The following is a 17,039-nucleotide window of genomic DNA, read 5'->3' on the forward strand; positions in this document are numbered from 1 at the left end:
CTCAAGCTCTGCTTTCCCAACACTAGGGTTTAATGCAATATTTTACATCAATTTTTGGGACAAGTTGTGAGAGAAAAACCCAAACCAAGCTATGCTTACCCTTAACTGATGGATTCATCACTCTATCATTATCCTTCTGCATTTATTATAGTGCATGTTGCATTAGGAAGAAGTAAAGCAGCCCTAGAAGATGCCAAGAGCAGAAAGCATGAATACCAAATACCATCAGAGTTTGCTGCAGGAACAACTTTCCAGCATCAGAAGCTTCCTTGGCAAGCAATTCCTCACCTTCACAGCAAGAGTCAGCTCAAATTACTGCAACACTGAACAGCTAAGTTACTTCACTTGAGTTACAATACTTAGTTTAGCCCCAGAATGCATAAACTTCCAGCCAAAAGTGGAGCTCAGAGTAGTAGGTTGATTGGCAGGCGAGGAATTTTGCTAATTAATTGCATGGTGATAACTTGATCCATCCTTTGTGCTTGGATTCCCAGTTAGAATATGCCAATAGTTTCTACTCACAGACATGCTTTGCCCCAGATTTCTTATCACCAACAGGTAACCAAGGCATGTACAAACACGTGCTTGGGATTAACAATTTTTGCACAAATGCAGGGTGTGTGTAATTTGATACCTTCAAGTATTCCTACAAGTGGCCAGGATGTTCCCTGCTCATTATTCCCCTCATCCTCTGATCCTGAAAGCCAGCACTGCTTTATTAAACCTTTTCACCATTTTGCAGGATCTTTATGAAGCAGCTGAACTCCAGATGTCAATTCTACACCCACCCCATTGAGAATCACCTGTCCCAAAACTATTAAGCTTAAAAATGAGCTGATGGCTTTGGGAGAAATGTCAGAAATCTATTTGCTTACTCAAAACACCAACACAGATCCAGGCTAAGCATACACCAAAACCACATCTAGAAACTGAAGAGCCTCTTCTGTGAGGAAATGAGAAGTATGGATATTTCCCCTTTTCCCATCTCTACTACAGGGAGTTTGAAGGGTTCCTCCTCCATTTCTAAATATGGGCTTCATGGTCAGATTCTGTATTATTTGTTTATGACAGGAGTGGTATGATTTCAGGCTGGAATAACAAAACAAAATGCAGAAGTTACAGTTCTCCTCTGAGCCCTTTTTAAGGGTCAGCACCCATGGGGACACAACCCAAGAATCTGAGCCAGTGAACCTAAAAAACAAGGAGGAGAAGCAGCCAGAGCTGCAGCTGTAATCTTTACTAAGATGGGGTTAAACCAGGGGAAGTTACTTCCAGTTTTTCAACTAAAACGTTACAGTTATGAGGGAATTTATAACTAACAAGTTGATGACCTTAATTGCAAAGGTATTAGTAACAGTTTCTTATCATCTCTGTAGCAACTAGGAAGGACTCAAAGCAAGAGCCAATTACAAACAGGTAACTATCAGTTGATTTTAGGAAGTCTGCATTTATTAAAAAAAAAAAACAACAAAACCTAGAAAACAAAAACCAAAAATACCCAACCCCCAAACTAGATTTACAGGTCTAGCAAGTATTACTGCATATTTCTGTAAACCTCCATGCTCCTTGTAACTCTATCACAGTGGTAACTTAATAGTGCTATATAGTTATTGGCATCAGAGGAGTGTCCCAGGCAGTCTGAGTATGTCCAGTCACTAAATTAAGTGAAAAAAAGACCCTCAAACCTTCCTCACTTGGGCTCCTCACCCTCAGCAGCCTTGCCAGGCCTGGGAGCTTCACTTCAGCAGGGAGAATGATTCCTGCTCCAAGTCCTGGGGTGGTATCCTGCTCATTTCTGTCAGATTCAGTCAAATTCCTGAGCAGAGTAGTTTACTAACCCTTTGTAATCCCCAATAAACAGTTCAATCATTAACAGCATTAACAACCTGTGTTTGTTACAAGCCATTTATGACCCTCCTTTTCTTCTTCCCTCCCTGGTTGTGGCTTTTCAAGTTTTCTGCTTCTGATGGTGTCTTAGCTCAGTTGAATTCTTCATTCATTTATTCCTTCTGTTGGGGGTGGGGAAGAATCAGAGTACTCTTCAGTTAGGAGATAAAGAATCCTTTTGTTCTGCTCAGATTGGTAATTTATAAATTCACTATGCAATGTACCTTCACCACCAAAGCCCCTACAGCAAAAATTTAAGGTATCATTTACTCAAAACCAGAAACTAAGGTCTAAATTGGTAGAGTATAACATTGATCTGGGTCCTTTTATCAGTGCTAGAAAAGCTGTAGAATACAGAAATCTGGTGGAAGCCTCAGTAAAAAAGTCACTATTCTGGACTCCTAGTAGAACTTCTCCAAGGGCACAATTTTCCATCCATTTTTGTTTTACTGAACTGTTCCAGCTCTGAACATACCAGTGCACAAGAAACTGGAATACTTCAATACTTTCCCATGTTTTTCAGTTAGTTTGTGCTTTGTGGGTTGGACTTCTGTTTTGGTTGGTTGGTTTTTTCTTTGGGTGGTTTAAATAGAACATAATTTTAAGTTTTGGAAGGAAAAATGGTAAACTGCCCCCATCTCAAACCATTAATGAAGGGTCTAAAGATTTGTAATACCAGCAGATAAAATAAAACAAACAAAAAAAATTATATAAAAAATAAGGCTATGCTAGAGAACAGCACATTCTCCTTACCACCACACTGGGTTTTCTGCTTCATGCAAGTCAAAGATAGGAACCTAAAGCAATATTCCTTGCTCCCCTGGACCAGTCTCACATTTGGATAGTTGGACCTGTCTGAAATGTGCCTGTGTAGAGCAGAACTTCAGATTCAAACAATTACACATACACTTTCTGTGGTGCAGAGCACAGCAACACAGTTCACACTGGCTTAACAGTGTTCCCATGGCAGGTTTTTATCTTAAAGTATGAAATGCACACCATCCTGTAGCTGCTAGGCTTGTAAGTCAAGCATGACCATACCAGGTAGTAGCCACCTAAGTGTAAAGGGCAAAATCTTCTGAAACAGCACTGGAATATTCCACTAAAAATCATGCTGAGCAAGTATAGGCCTTCCATGGCCGAAAGAAATCAGTGGCAGTGCTTCCCAGCTGTGTGAAGGTGCACACTTTGCCAGCACAACCTTGGGGTATTTGTTACTGGGAGAGAGTTCCTATGGCCAACCAAGCCCAGGGTTACCAGAAAGTGCTTTTCAAAAGTGGTATTTCACTAACAGGTCTGAACACAATTAACCCAGAGAAGACCATCCCCTCCAAAACCAGCTGTCACTCAACAGCCACTTGTTCTGGTCATCATTTGTCAGTAAACTGCTCCAGAAACTGCATATTGAATGTGACATATTTATTGAGCTGTTCCATGACTGAGAAAAAAATGACAAGTTCCCAAATTATAAGCTTTGATTCCCAAACTATTGCAGCTTGGATAATGTCCACCTGCCTTCAGGCTGCTGCAGTGCTTCTCATTTCCCTGGCTAGACAAAGGACATGAAGCAGACTCTCAGAAAAGTTGTGTTTGACTCTTTCTTTTACATAAAGTTCTCAAATACTCACATCTGTATCATTTCATCTTGTTTCAACTGCCTTGCATCAGCTACAGAAACTACAGAGTTCTCCAGCCTGCCATAACACCTACTCTTTGAGAGGAGCCAGTGCCTCTTAGAAGTCAGGAGTGGAAAGCTGTCTGTAATCCTCCAAAAATCTCTGGTTGGAACCTGCCAGAAAAACAGTTCAGCCCCAAACAGGTGCAGCCCACCCTAAAGTGGTGGGATTGAGGTTTGGGACTGGCTGGAAGAAGGCAGAAGGGAAGAACATAATCAAATCAATTTAACTGAAAAAGGAGGCTGGCAACCACTCCTGCAAGAGGACAAATGTAACCCTACAGAGTGTCACAATCCCCAAGCAGTGACACCTTCAGAAAGTTAGCAACAATCAAGTGTGACCACAAGATACAGCTAAAAGACACATCTGGGACACAGAGAGCAGAGGTTCTGTGCTTTGCAGGCTCCATCCGTGTCCCTGCAGGTGTCAGTCCCTGCACAGCCATGTTCTGTAACACCATTACACACTGACCCTTTGTGACAATGAGGCTGAGAAGCAGCTAAGCACCCAGCCAGGCCCATCCCATGCACCTCAAATACCAAGCAGTTTGCTGGGAGAAAGGCATCTGAGTGAAGGCTGATGCTCCCCATCCATACAAGTCTAACACAAGCCTCAACTGGCAAGGACATGACTGATCCCAGACATGACAGCTCCAGCACAGCCTGCCTGGCTCCACCTGCTCTGCTTTTCCATACCTCCACACCCCACTTTCTCCTGTGCACGTTCCAGAGGCATTACCAGCACACAGGGTTGGGACAACAGCTAATATTTAAAAAAATAATATTACTAATAAAAAAAATGGAGGCTGACGTTCTATGGACAAATTCACTGCTGGAGAAAAACCCAATCTGGCAGAGAAATTCCAGTGGGGTGGAGAGCAGAACACCAGTGGCACAGGTGGAGGGGTACTCAAGCCTAAATACCCACCTCACCTGCCAGAGAGAAGGGAGATGACAGATTAAGGCATGAACCCTTTGGCTAAATGACCCTTCACTAATTCTATTAATGCTGCCTCTGCCCTCAAGAGGAGCCAACTCTCAGGAAAATGTATAGGGATGTGGACAGCACTATGTGGGGGAAATCCCCCCCCCCAAACCCAAACAAGTGTGTCAAGTGTTAAATTGCTGCAATTTATCCGCCGTGTTGCTATCATTTCTCTTTAATGATACATTAACTCAGACAAACAACAACAAAAAAGGGCTATTAAAAGCTCTGTTTGGAGACATCAGCATTTCTTTTTTACCTTGTGTGCTTAAAACTCCCTCTCATGCTATAGCTCAAGAGCTGCAGAGCAAGAAGGCATCTAAAGCAAAGGCAGTTTTGAAAAAGGCTGATATTCCAATTTCCCTCATGCTGGAAGCTCAGTGTTCCCTTCACATCCTGTCCTTCCTTACCTACTGTTGGCTGCAGATAATCTCTTCCAGGCTTCTCAAATGCTGACACAGGAACCTCAGTGAGCACCCTGAACTACTTCCTTTTCTCCTTGAAAAGAATTAATAACCTACAACTTTCTTCTGTGCCCTACTTGTAGTCTTATTGTTTTCTTCCTTTTCGTATCAAATCTGCTAAAATAAAATTTTATAAAGTGTCAATTCAACAAAGGGAAAACTATAAAGTTAGTTCTGACAGCTTCCTTCCTCAAAAAAATTAATCAAAAAAGAAAGAAAAAGAAAAAAAAAAACCCTTCCTCTTGAAAAGATGAATTGAATAGCCTTAGGTACTCCATAGCTGTACTTATGAAAAAGTTTTTGGACACTAAACACACAATTCTCTCTAGAAATTGGGAAAGTTTTTAGCCCAAGTCATAAACTTCTTTCTCCATGGCACAGAGAAAAATATGCTGCACTCCACTGCAAGCCATAAGCTCAGCTCTGAGAGGTCCCATCCAGCTCAGAGGGAAGCAATGCCTGTGAGATAACACCATCAAATGAAGGAGCCTCAGAAGAAAAAAAAAAAAAAAAAAAAAAAAAAAGCCACATACATAACACACACAGCCATGTGCTATTCAGATCTGAGAGAGCCATTATCTTCTCTACAGAAACACACAAGGTTTTGTCCAGACATTATTTTATATTTTTCTTACTAAAACCATGCTGTTAACACTTAATGTGGTTATGGTATCACCCAATCAACGTATGTAATACTAAAATAAAATTAAAATAAAACACATCTTTAAAATAAAAGTAAAAAGTCAAAGTCATGGTATAAGTCATGTAAAAGTAATGTAAAGCTCCCTGGCTAGAAATGAAAATGAGGCCACGATTCTTGAACATTTAACATCTCCATCTATTTCCTATTTAATACTTCATATTGTAATGTTGCACAGATTTATTGTTTTGATCACTTTTATCCAAAACAATTAAGTTTGATTTCAAAATATTGTTTTATGGTGAGAAAAACATCTCGCAGAGAGGATGATCACAGATTAATCCAGCTGCTGAGCATGTACTTGAATTTCATGCAAAAAAAGACATTTTTGCTTTGTTAGATTCCCCCCAATCTGTCTGCAGTCAAACAGTCAATTGACCTGTGTATTATGATATAAAATCTAAATAAAAAACCACATCCTCTCAAATCTGGTTGTCTAACATAAAGCAATTACTTATTAACATATTATTCATCAAATGTCAAATCATGAGGAAAATGCATAAGTAACTCATTGCTACTTTGCAGATAATTTTATTTCAGCTGATTGAACAAATCCCTTTTTCTTCTTTTTGGCAGAACTGTATGAGAATATTTCTCTACAACAAAATTATACAGTGCTGGAAGTTCAGAGAAAAACAGATATTTAAATATTTTGGGGCAGGTTTGGGGTTTGATTGATTTTGCTGGTTTTTTTGAACAGGAAAAAAAGGAATTAAGTTTACTTCTTTTAAGTGCAGATATTCTCTTAAACCCAAGCTAAGAAGCTAACAGAGAATATATCAGCAATTTGAATTAAGCTATCCAATGGAAATTAAATTTAGAAATCAAGTTCATCTCATTATAAAGAAGTCTCTTTTACTGTTTATCCTAAATTAACACCTTTCTTCTTCTATTCTTTATTGAACTATGCAAAATAATCCCCCTGTGTAAGGTCCAAAAATTTTTCCCAGAAGTCAATAAAAAAAGAACCCCCATTATTACTATTATTCTATGCTCCAGTAGTGTCAGGGCTCCAGTTAGGACTGAGAAATACACAGAAAAACACTGTCCAGAAGAGGCACATCAAATAATTTAGTCAGCCATTGAATTCAAAGGGATTAGACAATAATTCTTAAAATACAGACTGCTTAAGTCTTGTAAAAATCAACACATCTGCTTCCTATGTCTGCTCAGGTTCCTCAAAAAATTTGGTTCCTATTTCTGTTGAAATACTGAAGAACTCCAAATACACAGAAACTGATATTATTGAAGAGCCACTCCTTTCCTCACTAAGGCATCCTGAGTTTATTTCCTATGGCACAAGCAGTACTTCAGCCCATTATCAAGATAAACTAGAAATTGCTAAATTATATTAAAGCTCCTGTTAAATAAGAACCTTTTCTAGCTAAACTGAAAGGAAAAATGTTTGTCTCAGTACCTGTAAGTCTAGAAATATTAACCTGAAAAGATGTGAGAAAGTACAAATTGAAAAATCATATTTTTATTTCCTGTAAAATGCATGCTTCAGTTTTTGTGAAATAAATCCATAGTCTTAAAACTCTCAAGATAAGGGTTTAAAAAAAAAAAAATTAAATCTCCACCAGAATTCATTTGCTCAAGTGTAAAGCTAACAAATGCTAAAATTTTTGGCAACACATCTGCATTTCTGAATCATTAGGTAGTCAAACTATTTTTTGATTTCGCTTGCATGATGTTGGATTAGAATAATCCATATAAATCAGTAGTTTCCCCCCTCACTAGGAATACTGTGTTTACTTCTGGTCATCTGATGTCAAAAGGATGCATAAAAAACCAGGGAGGTTCAGAAATAAATAACAAAAATGACTTGCATGGGGATTAAAATTGTTTACTCAAGAGACAAGTAAGAAAGAGCCATCATCAAAGTAAAAACCAAGGAATGGTGAGGCAGAGAAGGCATGCTGAGGATTTCAGTCACCCTTTCCAGAACACCATGATGGGATGGTTTTCCTCAAGAAAACTAAAGCATGGAAGTCTTTGTCAAAGAGCAGTTTATGCCATGGGTCTGGCAGAATTCCCTGATGCTTTCCTCCAACCAAGATGTGGAGTTTGCAGCCACAAGACAGAACTGAAGTAGGACAAAGAAAAAGCTGAGCTCCAATCATGTATTTAGCAGTTGCCTAGAGACTTAACTCATAGAAACCTAAACATCTAGGCCAAAGTTCTCCAAGATATTTAAATACTTCTTCCCTATTGATATCAGTTATCATTTGGAACCAGTGGGGCTTGGTGGCCTGGAGATCTGGACTCTAACAGCTTTAAGCTCTTCCAAGTCTGGGCAGCAACACTGACAACAACATGACATTATTTATATGCCTGACACTAGAAGGATGCCTCTTTCTTTCCCTGTTCAAATCAGCCTGAGACTCTACTGTGTGTCAAGACTGACTAAGCAGCACTTTCTAGTTGATTCTCTGTGTGGAAATACAAGCCAGGAGGTTTCATTTGTGTCTTTGGTAAGGCTACCAGGTTTGTTGGGGTTTTTTTGGTTTTTTTGTCTTCAAATAGCCTTCAGCTCTTCTCCCAATGTTTGCTTTGTCTCCATCCATTTTCCTCCCCCTCTTTGCCACTCACACCCTCACTGTGCTGCTTCACTCCTGACCACCAACCCCTCTCCCCAAAGTCTGCTACTTCCTAACATCTTGCTGCTCATTTCCTTCCTACTCCCAGACCACAAGGCCTCTCCAGAAGCTTGCAGTCACAATCCTCTCTTTTAAAGAGAGCAAAACACCAGCTTCCCTTAAAAGAAATGCACCTGATGTCAAACACCACAGTGAAGAGCAGAAGACTTACCCAAAGGCAGCACCTTGAAGCTTCAGGGAAGTTGCCTCTCTGCTTGCACAAAAATAAAAATATTTCTACCTCCTGCTGCATTCTCTCAAGTTCTGAGTTTATTTGTGACAATACGAAGTCCTTGCACTCCTGGCACACAGGAAAGCACCACCAAGCTGAGCAGCAAGCACTGCCTGCCAGACCAACCAGAAGTTAGGAAGTTCTGAGCCAATTCTAGCAGAGGAAAATAAAGCATCTGAGTAAAGCAGAAGTAAACAAGGAGTGAGGTCATGCAAATAGGAGACAGAACAACTCTGGATTACACTGGATGGAATTCATGCAAGATGAAGAAGTAGTAATTCTTTGCAAGTTTTTAATGAACATACAATCCAACCTTAAAATACCACCTGTCTTTGGAGGCCTGGAACACAGAAGCTGTTTTCAGAGCCCACATTCTATAGAAGTCTCTGCAAACTTTCTCTCAAGACAACAAGACCTGGAAGATGCTTTAAGAGATCTTCAATTGAGGTTCACCACTCCTCAGCCATGACCTGGTTTACATTCACCACCACTACAAAGGACACTTCCTCATATTACACATGAATTTTGACCACTGTCTACTAAAATAGAAACTAAGAAGTATTTCATTTTTTCTGTAACAGAAGCTAAGAGACATTCTAGGCATATACCCAGTGCACACAAAGTATTAAAACTACCTGAAATAATTAGCAAAAGCTAACTATAAGCACTAGCTGTTGTGTTAAATGCAATAATACAAAAAATTCCAGTAGCAGGCTCCCAACAGTTCCACTCTGGCCTAAGTGTGACTTGGGTTGTTCTATCAAACCCACAACTCAAGAAAAAACCCAACCCATGGATAAAGTTAAACTTGTTTTCAGTCAGCATGGATAAATATTTAGAGAAAGCTGATTACTAGTTTTTAAATACAAGATAAAATTGTAAACAACAGGTTTTACAACGTTTATATTATCATTCTCTGACAAAGCAAGTTATTGCCCTGATAGTATTTCAGAAAAATGTAGTTCCTACACAAAGGAATATCTTCATAGGCATAAAGTATTTTTAAGTTCATTTTACATTAAAAACAAAGACTTAAAAATGTATTTAAATCTGCTGTTTATTTCTAAGTTTCAGGGATATGCTCATCAAGTTCTACCTCATCATGTATCTGCAGATTCTCAGCAGACTCTTACATCAGATAATGACTTGAGTTACAAAAAATGATGAAGACTGATTCATAACTGAAGTTTTTCAGAAAAGGAACATGGGAAAAACAACAGCAAAACCCACAAGGACAGGAAGAAAGCTCAATATGTAAGGTGATCCACAAGGAATCCTGATTAAGGAGCTGTTCTAACCAACCAGTTTTGGGATCATTACATGGTTAGAACTGCTCGTTCCCCAACACCTTTGTGAAGTTAGAATTCATGAAAAATTCAGGTTCAGGGCTTCATCCAGCACCTATGGAAGTTAATAAATATTTTAGCACTGACATCAGTGAAAAGAGAATAAACTATTTATTTTTTTTTCCCCTTAAGGATTTCATATATAGATTTTTAATAACAAAATATCAAGAGTACACATATTTTATTGACATATTAAAAAAAAAAAAACAACAAACTAAATCACTTCACATGGCAGTACTACAATACCCCAAATTCCACACTTAACACAAACCAATTTATGAAAAAATAGCAACTTGGCCAAAGTGCAACACAAGGAAGATGTTACAAGAGTAACACAACTTTCAGAAAAAAAAAAAAATCATCAACACTACCACAGTGAGCACTGCAACTTTAGAGCCAGTATGCTCTGCACAGATGGACAAGCAATTTTTAGAAATGAATCACGCTGCAAATGATTTTACTAATTTTAAAACAGAGGTGAGGAACCAATAGCCTAGAGGCCAGATATGGTTTGCTTCTGCAGTTCAGATGGCCTACAGACTCATGCTTTATTGCTTAATAACACCAAAGCAGACTTCAAGGAAAACCACCCTCCAACAATTCACATCTTTTTAAATACATAACCCTGAAGTTTCAAGTATGAAAAGGAATCTATGTTATTAGTTTGCCTTTTTTTAAAGACACAAAATCTTGAGTTACTGCCCACTAAATAGAGCATGTTTGTGCTGCCCTCAGTCCTCAATGTTTGAATTATTTTTGACAAGTCAGTGGTACCTTGAGTTTGGATCTATGCAACAGCTGTGGCAGAAGAATTTGGATGCAGAAGAAGCAACCCTTATTTAGGACAAAACTTCCACTGAAATCAATAAACGTTTTGCTTTGAAATAATACAGTCCCCAAGTCTCTGCTTTCTCTTCTTTCAAAGCACAAAGCATTTCTGGATCTGAAAAACTGTATGCAGGGTTCTAAACATGAAAAGAACGAGGGAAAAGAGAACGTATGGAGAAAGACACAAATCACAGGCCACCCTCTGCTTTGATCCCTTCTGCAATGATCTGCAGCTGCCGTGAAGATATTGATATTTAGTAAACTGGAGGCTGCAGCTTTAACTGAAGTTTGCCTGCTATAAACAGTGAGCTGCCTGGCTCTGGCCCCTGCTCTAATACCATCAGCAGAGCAGAGATGGGAAGCATAAACAAACCTTTTAACTAGATTACAGTTTCTGAAACGGCCAAGAAACCCTTCGGCAAGAACTCCTGTGTGACAGAATGTTAAAGGAGGAAAAATATTTTGAAAGAGCATCTGAAAAAAAAAAACAACAAACCCTAATCTTGCCTAAGATAGAATGAATGAGAGACTTCTGAGGAAAATGACTTCAAGTTTTCAAAGAGGGGCTATCCTTGAGAAACAGGCTCTGATCTTTCAAGAAAGTGTAAAAAGCCAGAAAACTTTAAAACAAACGGTTGCAAAACAGAATGAGATTTTTCCAAAGGCTCTTAAGACTTCAAAACCCACCAAGAAAAGTTTCTGAACTCTGAAATACCAGCAGATCTCCCATCATCTCACCTTTCAAGTCACCAGGCTCAAGAGCAACGTAACAAAACCACATTGCATCACCAATTCATCCCAACACATCTACCTCTTAAATCTGATCCTTCTTTTAACTGAGCTTCTGCCCCAGAGAAATTACCAGGGGAGAATGTAGCCCCCCTCTGCCTTCTGCCCCCAAGCCCATAAAAGACAAAGGGAAGTTCTGTTCTAAAAAAAAAAACAACAAAAACCAGCTCCCTACAGCTTTCTGACTACTTTGGTTCTCTAATCAGTGGTGCCATTTGCCCACTTTCACTGTGTTTTCATAGAAAAGTAGCAGATATTAAAAAATCTCATCAAGGGGCTGGGTGAGAGGATGCAGCAAAAACTTTTTTTGTGTGCTTGTTGTCTCTGTAAGAGAAGATAAATAAAATTTATCTCCCTAAGTCGACAGCATGCTTACATAAAGAAACCTAAATAGATGCATAAATCTTCATTGCCTCGGTCTTAAAGTAAAAAATTAAATAATTTTCAAATAAATGTAATTCCAAAGCTGATTAGGTGCAAAGACAGATGAAATATAAAGCCAGTGCCTTGTTCTTGTCAATGCTACAGCTTGAGTCCTACCAAAACACACAGATGTATGAAAATACACATGAGGTATACAGGTAAAAGCTCAAAGGATGAAGACAAACCCAAATGTTTTACACCCTTTTATAAGGAGTTCAGTTTGCCTCCACAGATAACCCTAAATAATGTGTTGGCAACAAGCTACTGGAGCTTCAAAATAAAGTCTAACGTTGGCAAATTGAAATTTAATTTACATTTTTGTTTTAAATAACAGGCAGTATGGATGGAAAAATGCAACTATCTATAAATATATGATATGCAGGGCTACCTTCTACTTGGCTGACTTTTCCTTTTCTCCTAACTTAAGTCTCCATTTGTTTCCTTTGGCAGCGGGGTACAAGGCAACATTATTGCAAGCCTCTCTTTATCTGAACGTTGAGAATATCACCATTTGATCCAACAGGATTTGTTGTGCAAACAATTGACAACTGTTCTGCTTCCCTCACTTGGGAATTTCTCTCCATGAGGCCATGCTACTGATGCTGCAAACCAAGGGGCCTAATATTTAGGATGCTATTTACATTTCAGATGACTCTTCCTTCAGCAAGTCACCAAAATAATTTTGAATTCAGTGGAAGTGAACATATAGACTGATCGAAAATTATTATATATATTTTTTGTAATATTGAAATAATTTCATTAGCATACCACTTCTGTGTCTTAAGTACCAGATATTGTGACAAGATAAGGATTTTTTTTATGTTGCTGGCTTACTTTATTATTTTAAAGTATTTTCTGTAGAAGTAATAATAAAAAACCAGCACACTGCAGAATTTAACCATATTAACAAACGAAATCCCCCTCCCCCTTTTTTTTATTTCATAAAGCAAGTGAGTAGAAATCTCAAAAAGTATTTTCAGATATTTTATTGTTTCAGCTTTTTAAGTAAAACTCCTGAAATGCAGGATATCAGGAAAAAAAAAAAAAATAGTCCCAAACAACAGTGACAACTGCATCTTGAGCATCTCCAGCTCTGCACTGCTCTCTCCAATGCTCCTCATCTCCCAGGCAGTGAACCAAGGCTCAAAGCCACTCTCCAGGATTTGTCCCTTAGTCATTCCCATGGGAAGGACAAGAGGTGATGGAGTTTTGTGATGGGAACACCTGCCAAGCTGCAGAGAAACCCAGATGAGCAACCTGTGTCCCAAAGGTCCATGAATAGCCACCTCATGGTAATGACTGATTCCTGCTGCCAGAGCACAACAACTGAAGAGGTAAAAGGCTCCAAATACCAATTTTTGGAACCACAATGTGCTTCAAGTTCTGTTTTAAAGTATTTATTACACTTCTTTGGTATACTCCTGCTTGTATATACACACATGTATATATAAACATGGATACAGACATACCAATACCCTTTGTAGCTTTGTACTAAATGGTTTTGACAGGTTTTACCTCAGTTTAAAAATAGGCCAAAGTCTGAACTCCTTTCTAGAAGACTCATCAAAAAATATAGGTATCACTGTAATAAAGAACTTGGAATTTGAAGAGAGGAAAGGAGTCAGCACTTCTTAATTTCTTAACTGCTTTTTATTAGCATCCCACTTGGTTTGACTCCAGTTACATAGATTTCAGAGCACTTCAATATTTAGCTGTCTCCAATGCTTTTCCCAAAATTTAATACTTGATACAGGCCTTGGGTCCTGTGCAGGCCTATTTGAAACTGATTGAGCACTATTATTCCACCTAATAGTTCCAAAAATAATTCCAAAGGAAAGCCAGTGAAAGCCTGGCTATCAAACATTTGGTTTCAAACATTTAAATAACTCTTAAACAAGTCATTAATGACATGAGAGCATTCAAAAGCCTCTCCTGTATCTTTCTGTTGTTGAAATCAATGGTAAGACTGATACTTACAGAGAAACCAATATAGAGGCCCTAAAAATCAACCAAAATCAAGCCCCCACACAACTGAACAAGCTCAGAAGAAACAGAACTCCCCTTTCCAGAAGTTTTAACACTATTTTTAAAAAGAAAGCTCAAGCAACTTCTAAAATTTGTGTCCTGAGCCATTAATAGAAGAGATTTTTCTCTTGCAAGCTGCTTTGTGCATGTGGTCTCTTAAGCCCCCAGAAAGACACTGACACTGGTGGGGCTCCAGATGGGCACCAGGGGCCACCCACCTGGTCTGCTCCTTCCCAGAAGGAACAACCCTGATAAAGCCCTCATCCAGGAACTGGGTTTGGAGTTATGGATTGTATTTGGGTTACTCATCTTCCACACACCAGGAATCAACATGAATAACAGTAAGGGAAGGAGGGGGAGGGGGGGGGAACGGAGATAAGCTACCAAAAAAAAAAAAAAAAAACCCAACAAAAAACACTCAAAAAAACATCAACAAAAAAACAACCAAAAAACCAAAACAAAGAACAAAGTAAACAACTCAGCTGAAAACCAAGGCATTCCATTTTTGAGTGGACTGTTACTTTTGGCAAGATCCTCAGTGCTTTTTAGCAAGGAGAAAGACTGACCCCTTCACAGCCAAAGAAGAATGAAAGGATTGCAAGCAGCAAAAAGTTAAATTATTCAAAGTATTGCATCATAAAGATTCTCTTCAAACATTTGCTTACCTAGTCTAAATAGAAATTAACACATTTATCTACCAAGACAGCAAACTCCAAGGAAGGATTGCTGGAGACAAATACATGCCTGGCCTGAACAGCACCCTCAAGCCTAGCACAACCTACATTTTGCCATGGGAGGTTCTTCACTAATTCCAAACAATCTCTCTGACTTAGAGTCTGGGAAGACACTAACCTGGGATGCAGGAAAACAGTCATTAATTTTGGCTAAGAGGAGAACTAATTGAAAAATATGCACCAAGTTTTCCTAAAAGCAATTAGCAATTGTAAATACCTATTCATAAAAGCAGCAAATAAAATATAAAAAACCCCAAATCAACACCAAACTGTATTGCCCTTAGGTTGTAACTGTTCATAACTCTTTATAGCAGGATGAGAAATTTAATTCTTTACTTAGGTTGTTGTGACAGCAGCCAGAGGCCCCCAGTTAGCTTCAGACCCCTTTGTGCTGGGTGCTGCAGCAGCTGCCTCCAACACAGCTCAGAATCCCAGCCCCACCAGTGGGTCCTCAGGAGGGACCTTCCATACCCAATCCCCCTACAGAAATGGAGCATTTATTAATAATTTTATCCCTAGGACTTAAAGTAAGAAGAGACCTTGAATTATTTTGTCCAGCTTTAGAATTCTGTTAGGGTATTTTACAGAGCAAAGCTTATTAAACCAAATCACACCTATTTTCAACATTAAAACACAAAGAAATTCAAGTGTTAAAAACCCTGCAATAAATCACACATCTCATCAGCTGTAGGCCATGAAAGTTGCAGGAAATCTGCAGCTCTGTGTACATCAGGAGCATAACCCTGAAGCTGCTCTAAGTTGCCCTGTACAGATGAAAGCAGTTCCATGGTATCACTGGTTAAGAAAGGAAGCACTGGCATGAAAAAAACCCAACTATGTCCTTTATTCCTGGCTAGCCCTTTGCTGTCCAACTACTTGCCTGTAATAAACTAACTAAAAGGAGAGTCACACTGCTGAAGTATGGGGTTTTACACATTGTATCTGCCAATTTTGACAACAATTATCACGTTTTCCACAGGTTTGAAACCAAAGTCATCTTGTTTTCAGAAGCTAACAGAAAACTAATGGCAAACTATGAGAAAAAACTACAGTTATGGCTGCTATCTTCCATTCTTCTTCACAATACTTGAAGCATAGGTCCAATTATACTTTTCTCTCTTTCTTCCCAGCCCATCAAATTACAGCTTTCTCACTTTCTGGTTTGATCACAAAATTGGTGCTTCATGCAAGACACATATGTACAAATTAGAAATGGGAGATACCAAAGCATCTCAGGAGAGCTCTTTCTTGTGGGTAGCCTTCCAGCATGAGGCTGAGATGACACAGGCTCTCTGCTGACCACCATTTAACCATGATGCCCCAGCTGAAACACACACTCATGGCCTACTTCAGCCTGCTCCACAATACTTAATGAACTGAGCACTCAAACCATCATTTTAAAATTAAGGAGGACGTAATTAAGTTCCAGAAACAAGCAGGCAACAGCAATTTTTAAGTAAACATCCTACTTCTTTGGAGGACTCTTATTTCAACTTGGCATTAACGCCCAAACTCTTACTTCTGAATTCTTGCAAATCTTTAGGAGGCTTCTTCCAACCTTTCCTCGAGTTAGGCATTTAGTTTGCCTCCTTACATTTTAAGCTCTTTCAGACATCTTGACCTCTTACTTTCCTTTTAAGCAGCAGAAAGAAAATGGTCAGCTCAGCCTACCAGTGCTACCTGACCTAAGAAACCAACACCTCCCTACGAGTGGATAGAGGAGACATTTGGCCTTCCCAGCAGAAGGCCAGGGGAAAAAAAAAAAAAAAAAAAAAAAGAGATCACCAACACATAGAGATTCGAGCAAACCATTGACCAAATATAGCCAGGGACCAAGGAGAACCACGGGCTGCTACCAAACGCCGATCTCCATCTAGCAAACACCGGTCCAGTTCTTGGACAATCCCTGAAGTTAAGGACTCGCCAGCGGCTCTTTGTACGAGCCGGGGCCTTAATGACCGCGGGGGTTTAAAGAAGTCAAATAAAGGCCTGGAACGGCCGGGGAAGAGCCCAGCCCGGGTAGGGGAGGGTATGAGGAGGGGGGAGAGGTTTACGAACACAAACATCCCGGGGGCTCCCCAGCACCCCGACGTTATTTCAGCCACCCCCAAAGCAACACTTTCGGGAGAAGCCGGGGGCTCAGCACCCACCGAACTTTCCTCACAACACCGCACCTCCAGCTGAGGGCCGACCCCGCCGACATCAACCCCCCGGCCCGAGGTGAGGGGAAGGGGGGGAAGGAGACTCAAGTACTCCCCTCCCCGGAGCGGCGGGGGAGAGGAGCGCGGCCGGGCCCGGAGCATCACCCCTCA

At 39.7% G+C, this 17,039-nt stretch overlaps 1 protein-coding gene across 12 annotated transcripts in view; it reads right to left on the reverse strand.

Annotated features, from left to right (window-relative positions):
* MBD5 (methyl-CpG binding domain protein 5) overlaps window positions 1-17,039 on the reverse strand; it is a 137,269-nt gene that overhangs the window by 119,758 nt on the left and 472 nt on the right. The gene's annotated exons all lie outside the window — the stretch shown is intronic.

The sequence above is a fragment of the Heliangelus exortis genome, chromosome 6 (genome assembly GCF_036169615.1).
Source record: "Heliangelus exortis chromosome 6, bHelExo1.hap1, whole genome shotgun sequence".
Lineage (NCBI taxonomy): Eukaryota > Metazoa > Chordata > Aves > Apodiformes > Trochilidae > Heliangelus > Heliangelus exortis.